This window comes from Haliotis rufescens, unplaced genomic scaffold (genome assembly GCF_023055435.1).
Source record: "Haliotis rufescens isolate VD_foot unplaced genomic scaffold, xgHalRufe1.0.p SCAF_7, whole genome shotgun sequence".
Lineage (NCBI taxonomy): Eukaryota > Metazoa > Mollusca > Gastropoda > Lepetellida > Haliotidae > Haliotis > Haliotis rufescens.
In genome coordinates this window covers 52353628-52380227 of record NW_025964361.1, presented here as the reverse complement: position 1 = coordinate 52380227, position 26600 = coordinate 52353628, and the positions used below count along the sequence as shown (strand labels likewise).

The following is a 26600-nucleotide window of genomic DNA, read 5'->3' as shown; positions in this document are numbered from 1 at the left end:
GCTATTATATGTCAGATAAGGAAATGCGACATTCAAGCTGTCTAAATCAGAGGAGTGAGTGAGTGAGTATGGTTTAACGTCGCTTTTAGCAATATTCCAGAAATATCACGGCGGTGGACATTAGAAATAGGGCTTTCACACATTGCACCCAAGTCGGGAATCGAACCCGGGTCTTCGGCGTGACGAGCGAACGCTTTAACCACAAGGCTTAATCAGAGGAAGAGATGAGGGATAAAACCTTTGATTGATCCGTGAGGCCCGGCTCTCTTGTTTTGGTATACGAATCTTTGACAACAACATTCAGATTTGTTCCAATTGAAAATTTGTTTTTTGATTTCCTCAAAATGTTAAGCATTGGAAAATATTGGTAAATAAAAAAGTGGAGGCGAGAGGAATAGAAAAATAAAGTTTTGAGGTACCACCCTCCCCTTAATTATAATTATATTTTGAATAAAATATTTTTGTATTGACAGCAAGAAACACGTGCACGTCCCATGCATAAAATACCTTTGTCCGAAAACGGCCACAGCGTGGACAGTTTCTGGACAAATGGGTTTCCAGATTTAAAATGGGACGCGTTAAAAGTAAATGAGTAGTTTGTTTAATATTTACTTATTTCTGGTCTACTCTTCCGTGTTTTATACATTTCAATTTATTGGAGTCGGAGGATTCGTAAACAAAGTTTTAAAAAAATCTGGCCTTATTGAGAATCGATCAGTGCAATTGGGACCGCGAAGGAGTACTCTTCATTGACATTTGATATAACAGATTTGTTACAACCCATGCTTGTCGTAAGAGGCGACTAAGAGGATCGGGTGGTCAGACTCGCTTAGTGGGTTGATGCATGTCATCGTATCTAAGTCGAAACGATGGCGTCTTCCTGTTTATCAGTGATTCGTGTTCGAGTGAGCGAGTTGGGTTTAACGAGGCTTGGAACCGTATGTCAGTTATGCAGCGGCATGTCAGTTTGAGTGAGTGAGTGAGTGAGTATGGTTGTACGCCGCTTTTAGCAATATTCCAGCAATATCACGGCGGGGGACACCAGAAATGGGCTTCACACATTGTATCCATGTCGGGAATCGAACCCGGGTTTTGGGCGTGACGAGCGAACGCTTTAACCACTAGGCTACCCGACCGCTCCGTCAGTTTGATGTGGAGGGATAATCTGAACTGAAGTAGGTTTTAGACGTTTACCACTTTGGTAAAGCCAACGAGAACGGGTATGGTGCTGACGCATCCTAGGAACAAACGTCTGGCAGACCTTGGAGACGGAACTCTACAACGAATTGCAGCGTCTCAGACGACTGTGTCACACGTTCGCTCCGATTCGTTTTAAACAAAGAATCGGCACAGAAACAAACCAAAAATTATATATATTTTATTTACACAAACGAATATATTTACGTGTATATACAAATAAACATTCACGTATGTACAACGTATATAAAATAACTTATTATTGACATGACAGGCTATTGACGGTCGACAAAGTGACTGAATGATTATTGATTCACGCCGCTTTCAGCAATGTTTCAGCAATATCACGGCGGGGGACAACAGAAAAGTGCTACACATTGTACCCATGTGGGGAATCGAACCCGAGCGAAAGCTTTAACCATTAGGCTACCCAACCGCCCCTGTAAAGTTCATCATATGAGCCAGAGTTACAAAATCACCCGTCATCTTAAACAAACAACAAAAACAACATCTACCACGTGGTGTCAGTATCAGGGAGAGGGTGAGTGTTGTTTTACGCCACAATCAGCAACAGTCCAACGTTACCATAGCGTTCTGTAATAATCGCGTCTTGGCCAGACGAACCAGTGTCTGGACACAGAAGGAGCGATCCACGCCAGCGGGGTAAGATGACACACAATAATCTTGTCACAGAGCTGATCTCCATCTTCAGTAAGTTTTACGCGGGATGAGGTGCCGGGGAAACATTCAGAACCCCCACGGGGAGTTTCTCCATCACGGATACACCGAAACCCGCTGTCACGTTCTGGGTCTCTTCTCACGCTTCTCTCGCTTGTGTTCCTCGTTCTTGTGAAGGGAGTGTTCTGTAGAATAGAAATATGTACACTAGAGGTGATGTGACACGGGATTTAACGTCGCGTTCAAGATAACTGCACTTATATTGAGGATATGTAGAAATCCCTAAAATGGACCCTGAAAGTGTCAGTTGTCAAGATGGTGACAGTGCTAAACATCTGGCAAAAACGCCCAATTAACCCTACAGAGCTAGAACATCAGGATGTTGATGGTTCAAGGACTGTAAGTCTTTTTAACCTGATGATATCTGAACTAAATATGCCTTGATCAAGTTCAAAGTTCAACACTATGCATAATGTTTTATACATTGGCCAGAATTTGGCCACATTAATCCATCATTAGCTTCCTTGACGTTCCGCTTTCTACGACAGTTTAGACACTGCTAATGAGGAGGCTTTTAGTATCGCCTGGATTAAAGGTCCAGTATAGAGTCACTCCGTATGGTCGTTAACATACCTAATTACGTCGTTTCCACAGTTTACAACAACCGTAAACGGCGAGCACTATGAGTATCACTCCGAAGATTATGCCAACACACAGCCCGGTGATCATCGCCGACCTACTGTAGGGGGAGAAAATACATTAGTACATTTGCGTGGATAGATGCTCATGATATTAGTCACTGGATTGTCTGGTCCAGACTCGATTATGTACACAGACCGCCGTCATATAGCTGGAATATTGCTGCGTGCGGCGTTAGACAAAAAAAACCCCAAAACCAAAAAAAACCATATAATAAATAGGTTTTGTAGTACAAAAATATTCAGTTAGCCCCTGCTTTGTATTTCATATTTCAGTGGCAGTGTAATTTGTTTGTTGTTTTTGTTTGTTGTTAAACACCGCACTCGTGAATAATCTCATAACGGCGGCTGGGATTATGTGTGGAGACTATATATTTTTTCGGCTATATCTGCACAGAATTTATTTTTTATTAAAGTTATGAGCCTAAATATTTTTTTGAAATAAAAGCATCTTGCAACAATGTATTGTTTGTGGCAAACAGATTGAAGTATATTCATTTTTTAAGTTTTTTTCTGGAACGATTAATTTTTTTCAATGAAATCCCACTCACACCTTCAAATAAGGTGACGTTGTGAATATGAGTATGTGGATGTCTGCACACGAGTTAGACAAGGTGTCAACTACTCACTCCAGTTCTCCACTCCTGCAGCATCGTCTGTGTTTGCCTAGCCCACAGCAGTACTCAAACTCTTTGCAGTCTGTGGGGACGATGCCTCCCCGGAAGTAACAGAATCCATGCACTTCTTCTGAAAGAGAAAACACAGTAAGATGTGAAATTAATATCATTGTCATCAAGTCTGATAACGTGTAACGTCGCATTTAAGTCTGTCAATGGCGCAGGTGAAGGTCATTGGTAAATGTGAGAGTAATATCATTGCCATCATAACATGTAACGTCACATTTGTGTCAGGCAATGGCGCAGGTGAAGGTCATTGGTACATTGGTAAATGTGAGAGTAATATCATTGCCATCATAACGTGTAACATCACATTTGAGTCGGACAATGGCGGAGGTGAAGGTCATTTCTACACACGGACATACGTATACTCAGCACATATTACAAGCCAATCAGACACATCAAGATGCGTCTGTAGCAACCGCCGACAACGATCTTGATTTGCAGCATTCAGGCAGTGAAATCAACAAAAGGGGAAAATAAATTACTCATGATAATGATTTAAAAACAAAATTATGCTTCACACTGTTGACAACATAGAAATTGTCTTGAACGAAAAATACACGGTTGCAGTTTCACACACCATACACACAAACACACATCACACACACACACGCACGCACGGGCGCACACACAATTTTTGTTTTACGCCGCACTCAGCAATATTCCAGCTATATGACGGCGGTCTGTAAAAAATCGAGTCTAGACCAGACAATCCAATGATTGACATTATGAGCATCGATCCACGCAATTGGGATACGATGACATGCATCAACTAAGTCAGCGAGCCTGACCAACCGATCCCGTTATTCGCCTCTTACGACAAGCATGGGTTGCTGAAGACCTATTCTAACCCGGAATCATCACGGGGGTGTTTGTAACAAAACAACTAAATGTAACAATAATGATAATACCTGTCAGACATATCGTCAGAAACAGTACCAGCCAGAGGTTCCCCATTTCCCTGTAGTCCCAGTTGTTACATTTGACGCAGCTCACAGGCCATATGTAGTGTATCTACTACGCAATGCCCCACCTGCAGGTGTATCTCCGTATACGTAGTCCATGTGATGTAACAGCGTCGCTAGTTCCTGTTTACATGCTGCAGTCGCTACTCATCGCCCGACCACCGGAAGCTGACCTTTAAACCGCCTTGCAGATGCACCTATGTTGAAATCGAATTTAAACACGTTTGAGGTGAGGTGAGGTGAGGTGAGGTGAGGTGAGGTGAGGTGAGGTGAGGTGAGGTGAGGTGAGGTGAGGTGGTTTTAACGTCGCGTCCGGGATTATTGCACTTACATAGCGTTTGTACTAGTCCGAGCTGATGACGATTTTTAATAGTGCTAGCCCACTGAGATACCATGCCGCATTTTAACATGATTACGCCACTCAGACACAGTATACTGACTCCGAGCCGACTAGTCCTTGCTTTAGCCCCTTAATGCCGAGTGCCAGATAGGGTAGGAACAAGTACCATCTTTTGGTATGACGCGGCCTTCCGCTCTCCGGTCTAAACACGTTAAAACATTTTTCGAATTTAAACATGCTTAAGTTTGAAACATTCAGAATTTAAACATGTTCTGACATGTTTAGAATATAAACATGGTTCAATAAAGTGCATATCATTAGGAAGTAGTGTCAAATATGGATAAGATGTTATAATATATATTGACATTAGATGTGAAAATCAGATTAACAGGCACATGCATAACACATATACCACCAGGACTTACAACGAACTTGGTACAGTATTAAGAAGAATCTACAACTTAACCAAACTCGGTTAATGGTGTCGAGGAAATTTGACACTTGTAACGACAATAGTCTCCTTAGAACAGGTGGTAACATGAAGGAATACAAATGAAGAGCTTGCATGTTCGTATCCCATCGAGGTCTACATAGTCTATGCGTTCATTAATGTTTGGTTGCTGTATGACTAATGGCATTTCTCTCATACAGGGAGCTGACAATGTACGCATCCCTGATCACTACGATAAACCCTTTACGTTTTAGTAACCACCCACCCACCACCATCCTCCAAATTAATCCATTTATACTGCTAAAATGGCTTTTATCAGCCACCCCACCCCATTCACCTTATGTTTAGGATCTAATCACATTGTTTACAGTGTACAGATGACGTATTGTACATATTCATATTCATTTTCATATTCATTAATAGATGACGTATTCTCGTTTGGGACACGTATACAAGCGATGTTATTCTCTTTTGTCATTCTAAACTACACATGCATGTGTACAGATGACGTATTCTCATTTGTCATGCTGTTATTACACACACGTATGCACAGGAGCTATTCTCATTTGTCATCCTGTTACTACACATACACGTATGCAGAGTACGTATTCCCATTTGTCATCCTGTCATTACATACACACACGTATGCAGAGGATGTATTGTCATTTGTCATCCTATTATTACATACACACGTATGCAGAGGACGTATTCTCATTTGTCATCCTGTTATTACACACACACGTATGCAGAGGACGTATTCTCATTTGCCATCCTATTATTACATACACACGTATGCAGAGTACGTATTCCCATTTGTCATCCTGTCATTACATACACACACGTATGCAGAGCACGTATTGTCATTTGTCATCCTGTTATTACACACATACGTGTGCAGAGGACGTATTCTCATTTGTCATCCTGTTATTACACACAGACGTGTGCTGAGGACGTATTCCCATTTGTCATCCTGTTATGACCCACACACGTATGCAGAGGACGTATTCTCATTTGTCATCCTGTTATTACACACAGACGTGTGCTGAGGACGTATTCCTATTTGTCATCCTGTTATTACACACACACGTATGCCGAGGACGTATTCTCATTTGTCATCCTGTTATTACACACACACGTATGCAGAGGACGTATTCCCATTTGCCATCCTGTTATTACATACACACGTATGCAGAGTGCTTATTCTCATTTGTCATGCTGTTATTACATACATGTATGCAGAGTACGTATTCGCATTTGTCATGCTGTTATAACATACACACGTATGCAGAGGACGTATTCTTATTTGTCATGCTGTTATTACATAAACACGTATGCAGAGGACGTATTCTCATTTGTCATCCTGTTATAACACACACGTATGCAGAGAAACGTATTCTCATTTGTCATGCCGTTATTACACACACACACGTATGCACTGGACGTATTCTCATTTGTCATCCTGTTATAACATACACACGTATGCAGAGGACGTATTCTCATTTGTCATCCTGTCATTACATACACACACGTATGCAGAGGACGTATTCTCATTTGCCATCTTGTTATTACACACAGACGTGTGCTGAGTGCTTATTCCCATTTGTCATCCTGTTATTACACACACACGTATGCAGAGGACGTATTCTCATGTGTCATCCTGTTATTACACACACACGTATGCAGAGGACGTATTCCCATTTGCCATCCTGTTATTACATACACACGTATGCAGAGTACGTATTCTCATTTGTCATGCTGTTATTACATACATGTATGCAGAGTACGTATTCGCATTTATCATGCTGTTATAACATACACACGTATGCAAAGGACGTATTCTTATTTGTCATGCTGTTATTACATACACACGTATGCAGAGGATGTATTCTCATTTGTCGTCCTGTTATTACGCACACACGTATGCAGAGGACGTATTCTCATTTGTCATCCTGTTATTACACACACACACACACACACGTATGCAGAGGACGTATTCTCATTTGTCATCCGGTTATTACACATACGCGTATACAGATGATGTATTCTCATTTGTCATCCTGTTATTACACACACACGTATGCAGAGGACGTATTCTCATTTGTCATCCTGTTATTACACACACACACACACGTATGCAGAGGACGTATTCTCATTTGTCATCCTGTTATTACACATACGCGTATACAGATGATGTATTCTCATTTGTCATGCTGTTATTACACACACACGTATGCAGAGGACGTATTCCTATTTGCCATCCTGTAGTTACACATACGCGTATACAGATGATGTATTCTCATTTGTCATCCTGTTATTACACACACACGTATGCAGAGGACGTATTCTCATTTGTCATCCTGTTATTACACACACACGTATGCAGAGGACGTATTCCAATTTGTCATCTGGTTATTACACACACACATATTCAGAGGACGTATTCCTATTTGCCATCCTGTTATTACATAAACACGTATGCAGAGGACGTATTCCCATTTGCCATCCTGTTATTACACACACACGTATGAAGAGGACGTATTCTCATTTGTCATGCTGTTATTACACAAACACGTATTCAGAGGACGTATTCCCATTTGTCATCCTGTAGTTACACACACACGTATGCAGAGGACGTATTCTCATTTGTCATCTGGTTATTACACACACACATATTCAGAGGACGTATTCCTATTTGTCATCCTGTTATTACACATACATGTACACGTATACAGATGACGGATTCTCATTTGTCAAACGTGCATTGACCATCCACCTATTTAGACGACGTATTCTCACCATATTCATTGCATACACACATATGCAGATGACCGGAGACCACAAAATATATTTTATGGTCTCTGAGATGACGTAATCTTCTTTGCCACTCTATATTCTTTTTTATCATCCTGTTATTGCACATACGCGTCCACAGATGATGTATTCCCTTTTGTTAGCCTATTTATCACTCTATATGTATATTCCACTACACGCATTGGATGATGTATTGTCTTATGTCATCCTGTTATTACACTTACACGTATGCAGATGACGTATTCTCTTTTGTCACCCTATTATTGCACATACACATATACAGATGACGTATTCTCTTTTGTCACCCTATTATTACACATATACATATACAGATGACGTATTCTCTTTTGTCACCCTATTATTACACATACACATATACAGATGACGTATTCTCTTTTGTCACCCTATTATTGCACATACACATATACAGATGACGTATTCTCTTTTGTCACCCTATTATTGCACATACACATATACAGATGACGTATTCTCTTTTGTCACCCTATTATTACACATACACATATACAGATGACGTATTCTCTTTTGTCACCCTATTATTACACATACACGTATACAGATGACCTATTCTCTTTTGTCACCCTATAATTACACATACACGTATAAAAATGACGTATTCTCTTTTGACACCCTCCTATTGCACATACACGTATGCAGATGACGTATTCTCTTTTGTCAAAGGAGTATAATAGTCGCTCGCCTCGTCGCAATTCCGAGTTCGATTCCCACATTGCACCTATATAGGGAATCTCTTCTTGATGCTCCCGCTGTGATGTTGCGGGTATATTACCTACTCACTCACTCACTCTCTCGGCTTATATGAACCTTGATAATAACGTTAACTCTTCCTTTCTTTACTTATGAGGCTAATCCCCGTTTCTTTTGTTGTCACCATCCCCCTTCCTCGTAAATACCGCCTCCTCGGTCTAGTGGATGGAGCAGCGGTCAGGAGAGCAGAAGGACGGTATATAATTTCAAAGTAACGCACAGCCATAAGGCCATGATACACTATGTGTGTGTGTGTGTGTGTGTGTGTGTGTGTGTGTGTGTGTGTGTGTGTGTGTGTGTGTGTGTGTGTGTATATATATATATAGATATATTGTGTGTCCATATTTTTTGTTTATACACAAATGTACCGCGTGACACACGCACACACACACGCGCACGCACACACACACACACACACACACACACACACACACACACACACACACACACACACACACACACACACACACACACACACACACACACACACACACACACACACACACACACACACACACACACACACAATAAATCTTGAACACCTCACCTCACCTCATCTGTCCATCAAATAAATGGTGCTATTATATCATAATAAAATCATGTTTCATAGCCGGTTTATTTATTCGTGTAAACTTCATATATACAATATGCGCACTTCGATACTTGACATTGTGTAAAAATATAATATTTACAGCAGAACTTTTGAATGCATTAGGATGGTGTGTGTGGTTAAAATGATTTGGACGGACAAATACAGGATATACCCCTGATACAGTTGCATCTACCCGTGTACTTGTGGGTACGCCAGAGAGATGTTCACACAATCGATGGCGTCCTTTTACTCGGTTTGGGTTTGAGAAGGATGTAGTGAAGGGAGACAACTCCTGCAGGATAGAGCACCCGATACGCCAAGGCTGGGGTTCCAGAAGCAAACCTGACGAGTCAGATAAATTGAATTTCCTGTAGAAGCAGAGACTGGATATAATTTCTACACGTGTGAAGTTAATCATCATCGACCCATACATCATCGTCTCACTAAGCGCCCCATCAATCACGCGAGTTGACAGCGACTTGCCGAACAGATAGTTTGTTTATGTTAGTATGCAAATTAGCCATGACGTCACATGGCAACGTCGCTGATAACAATCTGTTGTCAGGTAAAATGAGGTCATTATCAGATACCCGCACTTTGCCCGACAATTTGCTGGCCATTTTATGATAATTCTACCCATTTTAGCTATAATGACTTTCATATCATACTCAACTATATTTTCGCTCGATAATATATCAAACTTGCCGACTTTTTAGCCCCGATTATATAGACTAATATGTCATATCAACTATTTCTAAGCACGAAAATATATCATAAGATTTGTTAGCCCCGGTAATATATCATACTATACCATGTGTTGCCCAGGGTATTAAGTGACACAGGGGGACTTGCGTCCGATTGTCGTGTCAGAATCTGTTGGGTTTCGAACCCCGGATCTGGCAACACCGCCCTGTCTCACTCGCTTTTTAGTCTAAGTATCTCTGAAGTCTCATATGAGATATCATAGAATGCGACCTCGGCAATGTCGAGCGGATGCATTTTATGAACAGGTGGGATAAGTTTTTCCTGTATATTCTCACAATCCTCACGTCGATTATCTGTACCTTATCTCCCAATACCTATATTGTCATGTCTCTCCCACTTTTGGATGCGATCGTTCTGCCACTTCATTTATCGGCGTACACCAGCTAAAGCTGTGGGGAAACCAGACACTCCCCTCTCAAAAATAATCCGATTACGACGTCATCGAGCTACGAGCGTATATGTTCGAATCTCCAGAAATGACGTCATGATAGAACAATGTTTCATCGTGAAATTAACCACGCTTCGTTCTTGTTATTTGCGATTTACAGCGTAGCTATCTTACATATTTCTTTTAAAGAGGCTGCAGTATACACCCACTTACTGTTTTTTTACTTCTTCATCTTGGGGTGCACATCTTCTTACACAGGTACACGACTCCCCCAAGAAGCAGCCCCCCAGCGATCACTCCAACAGTTATTCCTATCACGGATGGTATTGGGCTGTGAAGATACGTGATTTGAAATAGTTCAAATAGTTTAATTCGTTCTTAAAAAACTCATACTTGTTTTCAGTGCCACATACTGACCAGTCGTCTGAAACGTCTCATGAGTTCTACAGATATGCGTTCTTAAGACGTGCCTGGTACAGTGGTCGTGTTTTCGACTTCCTGATGCGACCCCTTTCAGGTGGGATTCACGGAAATACTGCAGTCAACTGAAGGAACTTTCAAACCTACCCACCAAATCACTTGTATTTCTGTTACTTTAGTTTATAATCTCAATCGAGTTTCTTTTGGTATCAAACATATCAACACAAGACGAGTGTTTAAAAGATCTTGACAGTGCTACAAATGTTAAACAGAATTGTGATTGAATAATATCTTATAGGTGTCAAAATCAAGGAGTTTACATAAACAGGGCGACGCTTTATGTTCAACAGTTGTACTGCCTATTCATTCATACTTAACACATAACCGACATGAATGTTAAAAATACACAGGTCCGGAAATGCATGTTTATCAAAACCAGGCGACGAATTAGACAGGGTGGTCGGTCAGACTTCGTTTGTTTGTTGTTTAACGCCGCACTCAGCAATATTCCAGCTAAATGACGGCGGTCTGTAAATAATCGAGTCTGGACCAGACAATCCAGTGATTGACATCATGAGCATCGATCCACGCAATGGGGATACGATGACATGCATCAACCAAGTCAGCGAGTCTGACACCCCGATCCCGTTAGTCGCCCTTACGTGATCAGAACGGCGAAGTAAGTGACTGTTGTTGATTGTTACCAAGATCGGTATAATAACAGCTCTATCAAGGTGGCTTAAATAATGGGATCAGACGAACCAGTGGTTAATATCATGAGCAACTATCCATTCTTGGGTACATCACATGGTCACCACCTGATCCCCAAATATTTCAATGGGGTCACCACACTTCCGGTTCATACATTTGAGTTACAAAATATACTGTACTTACTCAGGTTCTCCTTCCTTACAGCATTTTGCAGCTCTGCCACTCCCACAACAGTGCTCTCCCTTTACACAATCAACCGGTTCAAACCAATCCATGTAGCACCATCCTTTCACAATTTCTGAAATTCGGGATGCGGGTGTGAACATTTTGTAGAATGATGGCATGTTATTTGGGGAAGGTCAATTTGTCACATTTGAAATGACAGCTGACATATGGAGGTTAGACGAATTCAACTATGCTCGTTGTCGGCTGCTTATAATCATTCTGAGGGGGCACGGGTGGCCCAAACGTCTAAGGCGCCGCGATTCGTTGTGCAGAGTTGCGTCCCTTGGGCACGCCAGATAAATATGATTGTGGGTTCGAATCCCGGTTCGCCCCAATTATGTTTCTAGGTTTGTCAGCACCATACCCGTGCTCGTGGAATTCACCGAAGTGGTCAACGTCTGAAACCTGCATCACTTCGGGCTTTCCTCCCACATTAAGCTGACACGGCGCGATATGACTGGAATACTGTTAAAAGCGGCGTTAAACCTAACTCACTCACTCACTCACTATAACCATTCTGTATTCTGCAGTTTGTTTTACCAGAGCTGCAGAAATATATCCATATTATCAAATATGATAATTGCATTTTATATTTCCTACCAAAAACTTTAGGTCGAGTCATATAGGTGGACTGGAGTGCAGCGTCAAACATAAAACAAACAAACGTGATTCCGAATGGGCCCGGTCGGGTATGGATATTGTATTGTATTTTATTGTACTGTAATGCATTGTGTTATATTGTATTGTATTGTATCGTAATGTATCGTGTCCATCTTAATTATATTTATACCAAACTGTTTCCATTGAGTTTACAAGTGTCTCATAACCTCGGGGTAGTTTCTGTACATATGGCCATGTACTGTATTTTAAACCTGTTTTAGTTCCAAGAAGAATGTAATCGGCTCGATATGAATGTACAGAAAGTAAGACTTTAATAACTAACTCTCCCTCTCTCTCAAACAAGTCAAAACGAAAAAAACTGATGATTTTACAACCAATTCCCAATACATGCAACGTATCACATAATGACCCGTGACTATCATAAGCAGCTGATGTTAACAACTTGGGTATGACACATATCAAATGTTCAATCAAAATCCTGCTTACCATTTACAGTGAGTGAGCGAGTACGGATTTACGCCGCTTCAAGCAATATTCAGGCAATATCGCAGCGGGGGGCACCAGAAATGGGCTTCACACATTGTACCAATGTGGGGAATCGAACCGGGTCTTCGGCGTGACGAGCGAACGCTTTAACCACTAGGCTACCCCACCGCTCCTGATTTACAATAACTGTGACAATTTTCAAAATAACATAACAGCCTTGCTACGCTGACAAGCATTACTGTGTGTGTGAGTTGGGTTTAACGCCGCTTTTAACATTATTCCAGTTATATCACGGCGTGTCAGCTTAATGTGGGAGGAAAGCCCGAAGTGATGCAGGTTTCAGACGTTAACCACTTCGGTGAAACCCACGTGCACGGGTATGGTGCTGACATACCTAGATACATAATCGGGGCGAACCAGGTTCGAACCCACAATCTTAGGTTTCTGGCGTGCCCAAGGGACGCAACTCTGCACAGCGAGTCGCGGCGCCTTAGACTGGGCCACCCGTACCCCCGACAAGCATTACGAGTAATAACAAAATATAAATGATATATTATGATGTCATTAATATGAATATTGAAAATACCTGAACCGTATAAAATCAGTAGCAGTGACAGACAGTGGTGTTCCATAACTCTGTGCTTCCTGAAAGAAAGCTTGACTCGTCCACTATTTACATCGTTCGTAAATATAGAGGATTTCGCAATGAACACTGCGGTTCGGGTGCATCTCTTTGAAAACAGTTGCGTCGCCTGTAGTGGATTCTTGCCCTGTATATCTACATAGTTGCCAGTTTGGTATTGCAAGCCTGCTGTATTCCCTAGTATGTTCGATGTTGGCACGGTTCAAACAAGACACTGATTGTGTCACAACAAACACACTATGCGTGTACTGTTGTGACAGTTCTAAACGGGTGGCGATATGAGTGCACCTAGTGGTAGTTATTTGATCAAAGGGTAGATAATCCCGGTACAATCAATAACTACACTGCCCAGGTGAGCGTGACGATAATGTACGACTGCGTCTCATAGCGGGATAGCGAGTCACTGTGTGAGCACCACAGACATTGTTCACACCGTCTGAATATACATGCACAGTTTCCAACACACTATGAAGCAATATGATCTGGACTAATTTCGGTTTTTATAGCGCTAGCCCACTGAAATGCCATACCGCAGTTTAACATGAATACCCAACTCAGACACAGTTTACTGACTCCGAACATGTGTACAACTAACAGCGTGTTACACGTCGCGGTGGAGTATGTATGATTTTACGCCTCTTTTTGAATGTGCAAGCAGTGTCACGGCGGGGAACACCAAAAATGGGCCTCACATGTTGTGCTGCTTCGGACTTTGTCTTGTAGTGTGACTTATTTCTACTGACGCTCGTGTTCCCTGATACTCAACACACAACTGCCGAGGTCCCTTTTGAAAATATACCAAACACATGGTGAAAAATATAAACAAACAAATTTATTGCCATTACAAATTCAACAAGACAGCTCATTCATTCCTTATGAAACTGTGTCGTGGTGTCGGGGTAAATTCTACAGGTGAACTCGATACCGGGGTAAATTCTACAGGTGAACTCGATACCGGGGTAAATCCTACAGGTGAACTCGGTATCGGGGTAAATCCTACAGGTGAGCTGGATATCTGGTAAATTATGCATGTATGCTAGATATCGGGGTACATCCTACAGGTGAGATGGATATATGGTAAATTATGCATGTATGCTCGATATCGGGGTAAATCCTACAGGTGAGCTGGATATCAGTAAAATTATGCATGTATGCTCGATATCGGGGTAAATCCTACAGGTGAGCTGGATATCAGTAACAATATGCATGTATGCTCGATATCGGGGTCAATCCTACAGGTGAGCTGGATATCAGTAACAATATGCATGTATGCTCGATATCGGGGTCAATCCTACAGGTGAGATGGATATCAGTAAAATTATGCATGTATGCTCGATATCGGGGTCAATCCTACAGGTGAGCTAGATATCAGTAAAAATATGCATGTATGCTCGATATCGGGGTAAATCCTACAGCTGAGCTGGATGTCAGGTAAATTATGCATGTATGCTCGATATCGGGGTAAATCCTACAGCTGAGCTGGATATCAGTAAAAATTATGCATGTATGCTCGATATCGGAGTAAATCTTACAGCTGAGCTGGATATCAGTAAAATTATGCATGTATGCTCGATATCGGGGTAAATCCTACAGCTGAGCTGGATATCAGTAAAGTTATGCATGTATGCTCGATATCGGGGTAAATCCTACAGCTGAGATGGATATCAGTAAAATTATGCATGTATGCTCGATATCAGGGTAAATCCTACAGCTGAGCTGGATATCAGTAAAATTATGCATGTATGCTCGATATCGGGGTCAATCCTACAGCTGAGCTGGATTTCAGTAAAAGTATGCATGTATGCTCGATATCGGAGTAAATCCTACAGGTAAGATGGATATCAGGCAAATTATGCATGTATGCTCGATATCGGGGTAAATCCTACAGCTGAGCTGGATATCAGTAAATTTATGCATGTATGCTCGATATCAGGGTAAATCCTACAGGTAAGATGGATATCAGGTAAATTATGCATGTATGCTCGATATGGGGGTAAATCCTACAGGTGAGCTGGATATCAGTAAAATTATGCATGTATGCTAGATATCGTGGTAAATCCTACAAATGTTCTGGATATCTGGTAAAGCCTACAGATGTCCTGGGTATGTTGTAAATCCTACAGGTGTTCTGGATATCTGGTAAATCCTACAGCTGTTCTGGATATCTGATAAATCCATATATGTTCTGGATATCTGATAAATCCTACAGGTGTTCTGGATATCTGATAAATTCATAAATGTTCTGGATATCTGGTAAATCCTACAGATGTTCTGGATTCCTGATAAATCCTACAGATGTTCTGGATATCTGGTAAAATCCTACAGGTGTTCTGGATATCTGGTCAATCCTACCGATGTTCTGGATTCCTGATAAATCCTACAGGTGTTCTCGATGTGTGGTAAATCCTACAGATGTTCTGGATATGTGGTAAATCCTACAGGTGCTCCGGATATTTGGTAAGTCCTACAGGTGTTCTGGGTATGTGGTAAATCCTACAGTTGTTCTGGGTATCTGCATCACGCATTCTTCATACTCTACACTGACACGCTAGCGCTTTGGTAATGTGCTTTCAGAACGACGTTTAACTCAATTCACGGACTGACTGACTGACTGATGATCCGGGTGCCTCTGGCGTCTGGTTCTTAAGCATGAGTCTCGAACAACGAGGGGCCAAATCTTCAAACACAAAAACACGAGTCCGACAAGGAGTATCAGGCCGAAAATAACCCATCCAATAATTGCCATCACTGACGGCGTCGGACTGCGAAGACAAAAGAAACATTGTGTGAATTACTTAAGTATAACGCTTGGAAATATAGTCAGTTAAACTTTCGTTGATGTCCAAAAAGCAATATCCAATCCCAAACAAGCTCTTTCACTATGTTTGTTTGTTGTGTGACGCTACTCTCAGCAATATTCCAGCTTTATGACGGCGGTCTGTAAACAATCGAGTCTGGACCAGACAATCCAGTGATCGATATTGTGAACATGGATCCACGCAATTGGGATACAATGACACGCAATCAACCAAATCACCGAGCCTGACCACCCGATGCATTTAATCGCATCTTACGACAAGCATTGGTTGCTTGGTCCCATATTCTTTCCAAGAATAGGGGCAGTGGGGTAGTCAAGTGGTTTAAAGGGTGCGCTCGTCACGCCGAAGGCCTGGGTTCGATTCTCCACATGGGTATAATATGTGAAATCCATTTCTGGTGTACCCTGCCGTGATATTGCTGGAATATTGCTAAAAGCGGCGTAAAAACCATACTCACTCACTCACTTTCCACACAGTTATATCACGCAGGGTCGGGAGGAATTCGGGAGGAAGCCCCGAAATGATGCAGGTCTCAGACGTTTAACATGTCCGTCAAACCCACGACCACGCGTATAGTGCTGACAAACATAGACACTTCATCGGAGCGAACGGGATTCGAACCCACGATCATATGTTCCTGGCATGACCAAGGGACGCAACTCTACGCAGCGAATTGCAGCGCCTTAGAGGACTGGGCCACACGTGCCCCCTCTTAAGGTAAAGTGGGAGAGTATTGTTGTATGACCACCGTCAGCTAAATTACAGCCATATCTCGGCTGCTTTAATGATCGAATCTGGACAAGACCAAACAATGGTTGTTAGCACAAGCAACGATCCACGCATTCAGTCTCTGTTTCCCCATCACGCAATCAGCCCACATATTGTCTCCATCAGATTCGCCAGTACATCAGTATTCTATGGTAACCCACATATTCCCATCATACATCTTACTGACCCGTGGAGACCGGGTTAGCATTGATCTTCGCAACCCATGTCGTAAGAGGCTACTAACGGGATCGGGTGGTCAGGCTCGCTGACTTGGTTGATGCATGTCATCGTATCCCAATTGCGTGGATCGATGATCATGATGTCAATCACTGAATTGTCTGGTCCAGACTCGATTATTTACAGACCACCGTCATATAGCTGGAGTATTGCTGAGTGCGGCGTTAAACAATAAGCAAACAAACAAACAAACAAAACTTACTTCAAAAGCACACCGCACTTACTCTCCATCCTTGCAACATCTCGAGTGTCTGCCAATCTTACAGCAGTACTCTCCCTTGACACAGTCAACCGGTTTGAACCATTCCATGTAGCAATATCCTTGTACGATTTCTGGAAGAAAAATGGAATTATTTAAATGTGGGTGTGTTTAATATAATGAAGCACAGTGTTACTGTGTAAGGTCATGTGTCATTTTACAATAACATATCCTGTAGGAGATCTTGTGTGAATACGTTCTCCGATGTGGCGCACATAGATCAATGACTGAATCAGGGAGGCACAATAATGAGGGTGCTAACTCCGTTCTACCCTGAATCCCGAATGCCAGCTAACTGGTCTCTCTGAGTCTGACTGCTGAGCCCTGAATCCCGAATACTACTTGACACAGTTCTCAAAAGCATTGACAAAAGAGTGCGATTTGAAAGTAAATAACTGAAAAATATATACATATATATTTTATAACGGAAACTATAAGTACACATGAATTTGTTTAAAATGCAATTTTATTTGCGTCCTGCGTACCCCCTTACCGACCCCCAAATACCGTGTAAATAGACCCCCGAGTCCCGCGTACAAAAGGGGGCTTGGCAGCCTTAATAATATTCCAAGAGATTGTGCACACAATGTAATTTGATTTCAATGGAATATGAATACCACTTTTTATCAGTATGTACTAAATATATTAATTTGATAATTTGATAATTTGTTCTGAATATTTAATAGTTTTGTATATGAAATCAGTCAATATAAATATTGTTCATAACTTGCCATGTCAAAGTAATCTGTGTGTACAGCCCAGCCGCATATACATAATACATGTAACATATATGTCTGTGGCCTTTCAGTATTGAGAATAAAGGACTTGTTAATGTTCACTGTAAGTCGGAGGGGTGGTTGGGTAGCCTAGTGGTTAAGGCTTTATGCTCGTCACGCCTTCAGACCGTGTTCGATTCCAAACATGGGTACAATGTGTAAAGGCCATTTCTGGTGTCCGCCGCCGTGATGTTGCTGGAATATTGGTGAAGGCGGCGTTAAACAACTCTCACTCATATGAAGCCGGGGAGTAATTGTTACTCTCTGAACCAAGTGTTCTGAAGATGAGACCACCTCCGTGGTCTAATGGTAGAGCGTCCGCCTGGAGAGCGGAAGGTCCGGGGGTTCGATCCCCGGCCTCGTCTTACCAAAAGATGTTAAAAGATGGTACTTGTTGTTACCCTGTCGACTCGGAGTCAGTATACTGTGTCTGAGTGAGGTATTCATGTTAAACTGCGGCAACGTGTCAGCTTAATGGGGAAAGCCCGGGGTGATGCAGGTCTCAGACGTTTACCACTTCGGTGAAACCCACGAGCACGGGCATGGTGCTGACAAACCTAGAAACATAATCGGGGCGAACCGGGATTCGAACCCACAATCATAGGTTTCTGGCGTGCCCAAGGGACAAAACTCTGCACAGCGAATCGCGGCGCCTTAGACGACTGGGCCACCCTTGCCTCCAGCACTAAACGAAGCTACTACGAGAACAAAAATTGCATGTCACAACAAAATACAATTAAGATTGAATATATATTATGATGTCATTAATATAAATATTGAAAATACCTGAACCGTATAAAATCAGCAGCAGTGACAGACAGTGGTGTTCCATGGCTCTGTGTCCCTGGAAGAAAGCTTGACATTGTCCACGATTATATCATTCGTGAATATAGAGGATTTCACAATGCCTACTGCAGTTCAGATGCATCTATTTTAAAATAGTCGCGTCGCTTGTTGTGCCTTCTTGCCAAATATAGGTGTCAGTGTGGTAACGCAAGTCAGCTGTGTTAGTGTGTCCAGTATCTCCGATGTCAGCATGGTTCAGACGAGGCATTGAGACTCTCACAGCTCTCTGTTGACAGTTGTTGACGTAAACGGGTGGAGATATGAGTGCCCCTAGTGGCAGTTATTTGATCCAAGGGTAGGTAATCCGGTTTAGATCGATATCAACCAAGCCCAGGTGAGCGTGACGACAATGTACAGGTATATCTCATAGCGTGTATGCGAGTCACTTCATGAACACTACAAACCACGTGTACACCTTTCTGTGTGTGTGCTGGTCCCGACTAATGCCAATTTTATAGTGCCAGCCCACTGAGATACCATGCCGCAGAATACCCCACACATTATACAGACTCCGAGCCTACCAGAGCCTTTTATCGCCTTAATGCCCAGCGCCAGGCAGGGTAACAACAAGTACCATGTGTTACCATGTTTTGGTATGACGCGGCCGAGGATCGAACTACCGACCCTCCGCTCTCCTTGACCACGGAAATCTGTCTCCAGTATGGAGGAAATGAGACATGTGTTTGACATGTATATTCGGGAAATACACTGTCTCTCTAATTTCATGGCTATAATGCTAAATGACTGACCATGATGTGATAGCAGCGGTGTTTTTCATTCCAAATAAATAGTTTATGAGTCGGCATGGACTCAAGCTGACCGAAGACACAAACGTATAAATATATACTGTCTATTTATCATACAGATGTGACCGCCTCCGTGGTCTAGTGTTAGAGCGTCTGCCCGAAGAGCAGAAGTTCGATCCTCATCCGCGTCATACCAACTGATGGTACTTGTTGTTAACCTGCCTGCCGCTGGGCATTAAGGGGCTAAAAGGGGCTGGTCGGCCCAAAGTCAGTATACTGTGTCTGAGATGGGTATTCATGTTAAACTGCGTCATTGTATCTCTGTGGGGTATTACTATAAAATCGGCATTAGTCCGGACTAATACGAGCAGCCTTTTCAAATACTAGTTGGCACGTGGTCCTGTGTACAGCGCTCAAGTCACACGTGACGTTAAGCAACCATGGCCAAGGAGTAGTTGGATCGTATTCGGCAGTTTGGCTCATGAGAGTTTCTAGGGCCTAAGTCCAGCCCCCACACAGCAGCACATGATCACATAGGCAAGTGATTTTGTTCGAAAAATGCCTCTGTTGATCCGGCAGTGAATGGGTACCCGGTGGGATGAGACAGAGACTGTTAACCTTCTAGCCCCTCACAGGCAACGTGGGCGGTCGGGTAGCCTAGTGGTTAAAGCGTTCGCTCGTCACGCAGAAGACCCGGGTTCGATTCCCGACATGGGTACAATGTGTGAAGCCCATTTCTGGTGTCCCCCGCCGTGATATTGCTGGAATATTGCTAAAAGCGGCGTAAAACCATACTCACTCACTCACTCACAGGCAACGTGACCAGGACAATACTAATGCTAATGCAGCGCTTCCAGCTTACAATAATTGTGGAGGTATGCGTATTGCAAGTGGACTATTATTAGTCGTGTAATGCAGTGGGTCGCTCATAGGATGTTGTATTCGCGTATACAGATGACGTATTATCTTTTGTCACCCTATTATTGCACATTCGCGTATACAGATGACGTATTATCTTTTGTCACCCTAATATTGCACATACACGTATACAGATGACGTATTATCTTTTGTCACCCTATTATTGCACATACACGTATACAGATGACGTATTATCTTTTGTCACCCTATTATTGCACATACCCGTATACAGATGACGTATTATCTTTTGTCACCCTATTATTGCACATTCGCGTATACAGATGACGTATTATCTTTTGTCACCCTATTATTGCACATACACGTATACAGATGACGTATTATCTTTTGTCACCCTATTATTGCACATTCGCGTATATAGATGACGTATCGTCTTTTGTCACCCTATTATTGCACATTCGCGTATACAGATGACGTATCGTCTTTTGTCACCCTTTCATTGCTCATTCGCGTATATAGATGACGTATCGTCTTTTGTCAACTGTTGCTTGCCTTGTCGCAATTCCGAGTTCGATTCCCGAATTGCGCCTACATAGGGAATCTATTCTTGATGCTCCCGCCGTGATGTTGCGGGTATATTACCTACTCACTCACTCACTCTATCAGGTTATATGAACCTTGATATTAACTCTTCCTTTCTTTACTTATGAGGCTAATCACCGTTTCTTTTGTCACCATCCACCTTCCTCGTCAATACCGCCTTCGTGGTCTAGTGGGTAGAGTGTCAGGAGAGCAGGAGGTCGGTTATGAGATACGGCCATGGCATACCAAATGACGCTAAAGCATGGTATTTGACGTTACCATGCCTGTCGCTAGGCATTCACATATGTGTGTGTGTGTGTGTGCATGTACATGTTTGTATATGTATTTATTGTAATATTATATTGTGTCTCGTAAGCCTTATGGCTGGGCCATAAGTGAGTGAGTTATGTTTAACGCCGCTTTTAACATTATTCCAGTTATATCAGGGCGTGTCAGCTTAGTGTGGGAGGAAAGGCCGAAGTGATGCAGGTCTCAGACGTTTACCACTTCGGTGAAACCCACGAGCACAGGTATGGTGCTGACAAACCTAGAAACATAATCAGGGCGAACCGGGATTCAAACCAACAATCATAGGTTTCTGGTGTGCCAAAGGGACGCAACTCTGCACAGCAACTCTCTCTCTCAATCTCTCTCGTCACATGGTAACGTCGTTGATAACAATGCTTTGTCAGGCAAAATGAGGGCATCAGTAGCCCGCACTTTGCCTGTTAACATGCGGGCCATTTTATGATAATTCTACCCATTTGAACTATTTGATAGCCCGATTATTCTTCAGACTTTCCCAATTTTTTAGCACTGATAATATAGACTAATATGTGATACTCAACTATTTCTAAGCACGATAATATATCATCCTCAACGATTTGTTAGCCCGGGTTATATATCATTTTCACCTATTTCTTCGCCCGAAAATATATCACACTCTACCATATGTTACCCGGGGTGCAAGTGACACAGGTGGACTTGCGGCCGATGGCCGTGTCAGAATCTGCTGGGGATGGATTCGAACCCAGAATCTGGCAACACAGCCCTGACTCACTCGCAGTTAAGTCTTAGTATCTCTGAAGTCTGGTGTTTATTTCTTATATGAGATATCAACACAATGTACCTGTCAGCCTCTTTGAGGATGATAATGAAATATACAAGCTTTAAAAATATTTACCCGTGTTTTAATAATGATGCTTCCCTGAATAGAATGCGACCTCGGCAATGTCGGACAAGTACATTTTATGAACAGGTGGGATAAGTATTTCCTGTATATTCTCACAATCCTCACGTCAATTATCTGTACCTTATCTCCCAATACCTATTGTCATGTCTCTCCCACTTTTGGATGCGATCGTTCGGCCACTTCATTTATCGGCGTACACCAGCTAAATATTTGGGGGAAAACTCACTTGACACTCCCCTCTCAAAATTAATCCAATTTACGACGTCATCAAGGTATTCGAATCTCCAGAAACGACGTCATGATAGAACAATGTTTTCTCGTGATATAAACCACACTTCGTTCTTCATTGTTATTTTCGATTTATCGCGAAGCTATCTTATATATTTCTATTATATGTAAATGTATTAATATTTCTATGTTTGCAGAGTTAAAGGCGATAAAATACTGTATTATATTAGTTATAATGCCTGTAACAAGATATCCAAAGAAATGTTATAACATGTTATTACTCTATGATCAACAAGAACACACTAAAGGGCATCTTCTGTTAAGCACCAACTTTATTCATGTGATTATGTGTTAAGCACCAACTTTATTCATGTGGTTATGGTAATATATGGACAGAACAGGATACGTATATACCAGATCATTTCATAGATGCTTTTACTCAGACCCTGAAGTGTTCGGGCCTGGCCTGTCTTTGTCACATGTCACAATACCTCATTTTGATTCGTTAAAAGTTAGATCTGACCATGAACTCATGTGTGTCGTAATCGGAAAAATACAGAAGCCGACGTGCCAGATTGCTCATCTCTCTTGATTTTGGGACTCGCCCCGGATGCTCCAAATGAAATATATCTTGAAATTCTCTGCTGGTTTCATTAATGGACGATAACCTGGAACCAATCCAATGATAAATATGAAATGTCAAGAATACACTTTTGATAAATATGAAATGTCTTTTATCTATGGATTCCTTTCGAACTAAAGGTTCTCTGTCACAAACTATATCTAATGCAACTTCTCATTGCCGCTATAAAGGTTTTATTTGTTACCATTTTCTAATGTTTTTGAGATGCATTTTTAACCTTATAACAGTACATACCAAATTGGCATTTTTCCTTATCAGTATCCTAGAAACTATCAAATTATTCCCTCTTTAAAAAAAGTTTCTGTGGAGAGCAATACTTATTAGATCGAAACGGGAAGATATATGGGGATCGTGAGAGAACACAGAATTTGTCAGTTTTGTGATTTAAACACTGTAGAAAGTTAATACCAGTTCTTACTACTTTGTCCGTTTTATGCTAAACACAGAAAACAAATCATTGATAAATATTATATCCGTTATCCAGGTTTACAGAAATGTGTCGTCTCAAGTAAGAATGTAGTAATAACGAAAAAACTGTCAATGTACATTTTGCATGCTATGAAGCTAAGAAGTTCCAAATGTGTTACCTTACAAGAAAACATTGATGCAGAGCATCAAAGTTCCCCGCCATATGTGATGCCTCACAAACGCATAATTATGATGTTACTGAAAGGCATGATGGAGCATAATTATATTAACCACAAATAAAACAACGCTGTTGTGGAAAAAAATATTATTTATTTTGAGTATTGGGCAATACAGTTGATACATTTGCATAGGGTAGGTCTATTTAAAAATAGTTTCTTGTTTAACGCCGCACTCAGCAGTATTCCAGCCATATGACGGCGGTCTGTAAATAATCCAGTCTGGGCCAGATCATCCTGTGATTGACACCAAGAGCATCGAACTACGCAATTGGAATATGATGTTATGCATCGACCAAATCGCCTCTTACGGCAAGCATAGGTTGCTGAAGACCTATTCTTACCAGGGTCTTTATTTAAAAAGTAGATCGAAGGAAATAGAAGCAATTTCTGGCACAAATGTAAACATGTGGAAATAGTATCAAAACTGCCAACAACATTGGCAGATGCACATACTCAAATAATAGATCACATTCTTTTTACACTTGGCATTTGGTTATAATAATGTAAATGAAAATACTAAGGACTCCATATGGCAAAAAAGTCATACTAGATAAGGTCTTTTTGTCACAACCACAGATGCACAAATATTATCAAAATATTATCACGTAGTTGGAGAACATTTCAATACCGGGACTAATCAATAACGGAGATTCCTCGTCTCTTGTTTTACGTTTTTTGGTCAGTTTCTTTTTTGTATTTCTTTCTTTCAAAGAATAGTAATTGTGATCATGATGAGTTGAGTTACTTGGTTTTTTTTCTATGTACTGTTTTTTATCCAGTGTCAGTAACTGTTGTGGAATGTGGTTTACTTGTAACAGTGACGGGTTTGAGTTCATATGATGATGATTGATTGGTTTGTCGTTTAACGCCGCACTCAGCAATATCCCAGCTATGTGACGGCGTTCTGTAAATAATCGAGTCTGGACCAGACAATCCAGTGCCTAATATCATGAGCATCGATCCACGAAATTGGGATCGATGCCATGCATCAACGAAAGCCTGACCATCCGATCCCGTTTGTCGCCTCTTACGACAAGCATAGTCGCCTGATATACTGTTAAGATGTAACACAAAAATTCATCGCTACTACTAAACAGAAGTAAAACCGCTTGTCCATTCGGATCAATCTGACCCAAACCATTCCGCTGATGAGAGTCAAATAATGCATACGAATCAAAATCCGTAAAAATTGCAATGGAAACATCATTAAAAGTTACCAAAAGTGACGGGGATATCAATATTGCTTGTTGAAATGATTCTATGAAATTTGTTTTCCCTGCTTCAATATTTGGAGCACCTGTGACGGAGCCATAAAACTGATCTGTCATGTAGACAATATCGCTTGAGGCAGTGGCTGCTGGGAGCTGATTATGACCTAAATACCCCTCATAGCCTTCGGTGTTAACTATGTGCCTGTAGAGAGCTGTGCCTTCATCCAACAGATTATCGAGGTCAGTGGAACACGGTACAGACGCAAATAGATTTGAGCCATGGGACACAAAAATATATGAGGGACCAGAGCTACGGCTGTACATTGAATTCCATTAAACGGTTGAAAAATACTACAGCCTTGATGCAAATTCTCCGACACACTACTCCGATTTTGCTTTGACTTTGCTACCAAACCTTTCACATGTGGCTATGTGCGGTGCACTGATTAAAAAAAACACGGGGGACTGGGACTGGAAAAAAGGACATCGGATTACACATGAATGGTTTAATAATGTCAGCTAATGACCAGAAACGAAATGCATCAATTAACTACATAAAGACGATTTTGAAGTATCTCTTATTGCTGGAAAAGAATAGCATCAACATTCCACGCACATGATTTGTATGTTTTGTTTCCGTAGATGCGTGGCTTGAAATTTCAAATAAACCAACATGTCGACATACATGCTACAAAATTAACGTTTCCCGTATACTTCCCCGCCTTAAGGGCGGGGAAGAATAAATGAATATACGGCCATTACTATATGACATGTACTATAGGCCTATGGCATCTCGATATTATGAATAAACATATGTATGATATTAAAGAGGCTGCAGTACACACATTCACTGTCTCTGTACCTTTTCATCTTCGGATGCACCACCTCTTACACAGGCACAGGACACCCCCAAACAGTAGCACTCCAGCGACAACGCCAATAAGTATTCCTATGATGGCTGGTAGTGGGCTGTGAAGACAAGTGATTTGAAATAGTGTAAATAATATTCGTTGGTAAAATACTCATACATGTACTTCTTTCAGCGCCACCTACTGTCCACTGCTCTAAAACGTATCATCAGTTATGCGTTCTTCAGCCGAGCGGGCGGTCGGGTAGCCTAGTGGTTAAAGCGTTCGCTCGTCACGCGGAAGACCATGGGTACAATGTGTGAAGCCCATTTCCGGTGTCCCCCGCCGTGATATTGCTGGAATATTGCTAAAAGCGGCGTAAAACCAAACTCATTCATTCTTCAGCCGAACCTGGTACAGTGGTCATGTTTTCGGCTTCCTGATGCGATCCCATTCAGGTGGGAT

The 26600-nt window shown here is 41.7% G+C and overlaps 3 long non-coding RNA genes across 4 annotated transcripts; all 3 read right to left on the bottom strand.

Moving 5' to 3' along the window:
* Positions 1-1412: 1412 nt before the first annotated feature.
* On the bottom strand, positions 1413-4481 carry LOC124133653. Its single transcript, XR_006860973.2, has 4 exons — positions 4165-4481; positions 3203-3320; positions 2509-2614; positions 1413-2060 (listed from the first exon to the last, which is right to left on the bottom strand). It is a non-coding gene; the product is annotated as an uncharacterized LOC124133653 (long non-coding RNA).
* A 4727-nt stretch (positions 4482-9208) lies between these two features.
* On the bottom strand, positions 9209-13772 carry LOC124133651. Of its 2 annotated transcripts, none has more exons than XR_006860971.2 (4): positions 13401-13772; positions 11666-11780; positions 10565-10682; positions 9209-9566 (listed from the first exon to the last, which is right to left on the bottom strand). It is a non-coding gene; the product is annotated as an uncharacterized LOC124133651 (long non-coding RNA). The 2 variants fall into 2 exon arrangements; XR_006860970.2 differs by having other exon boundaries at positions 9209-9540; positions 13401-13770.
* A 495-nt stretch (positions 13773-14267) lies between these two features.
* On the bottom strand, positions 14268-19427 carry LOC124133650. Its single transcript, XR_006860969.2, has 3 exons — positions 19103-19427; positions 17506-17614; positions 14268-16219 (listed from the first exon to the last, which is right to left on the bottom strand). It is a non-coding gene; the product is annotated as an uncharacterized LOC124133650 (long non-coding RNA).
* Between the last annotated feature and the right edge of the window lie 7173 nt (positions 19428-26600).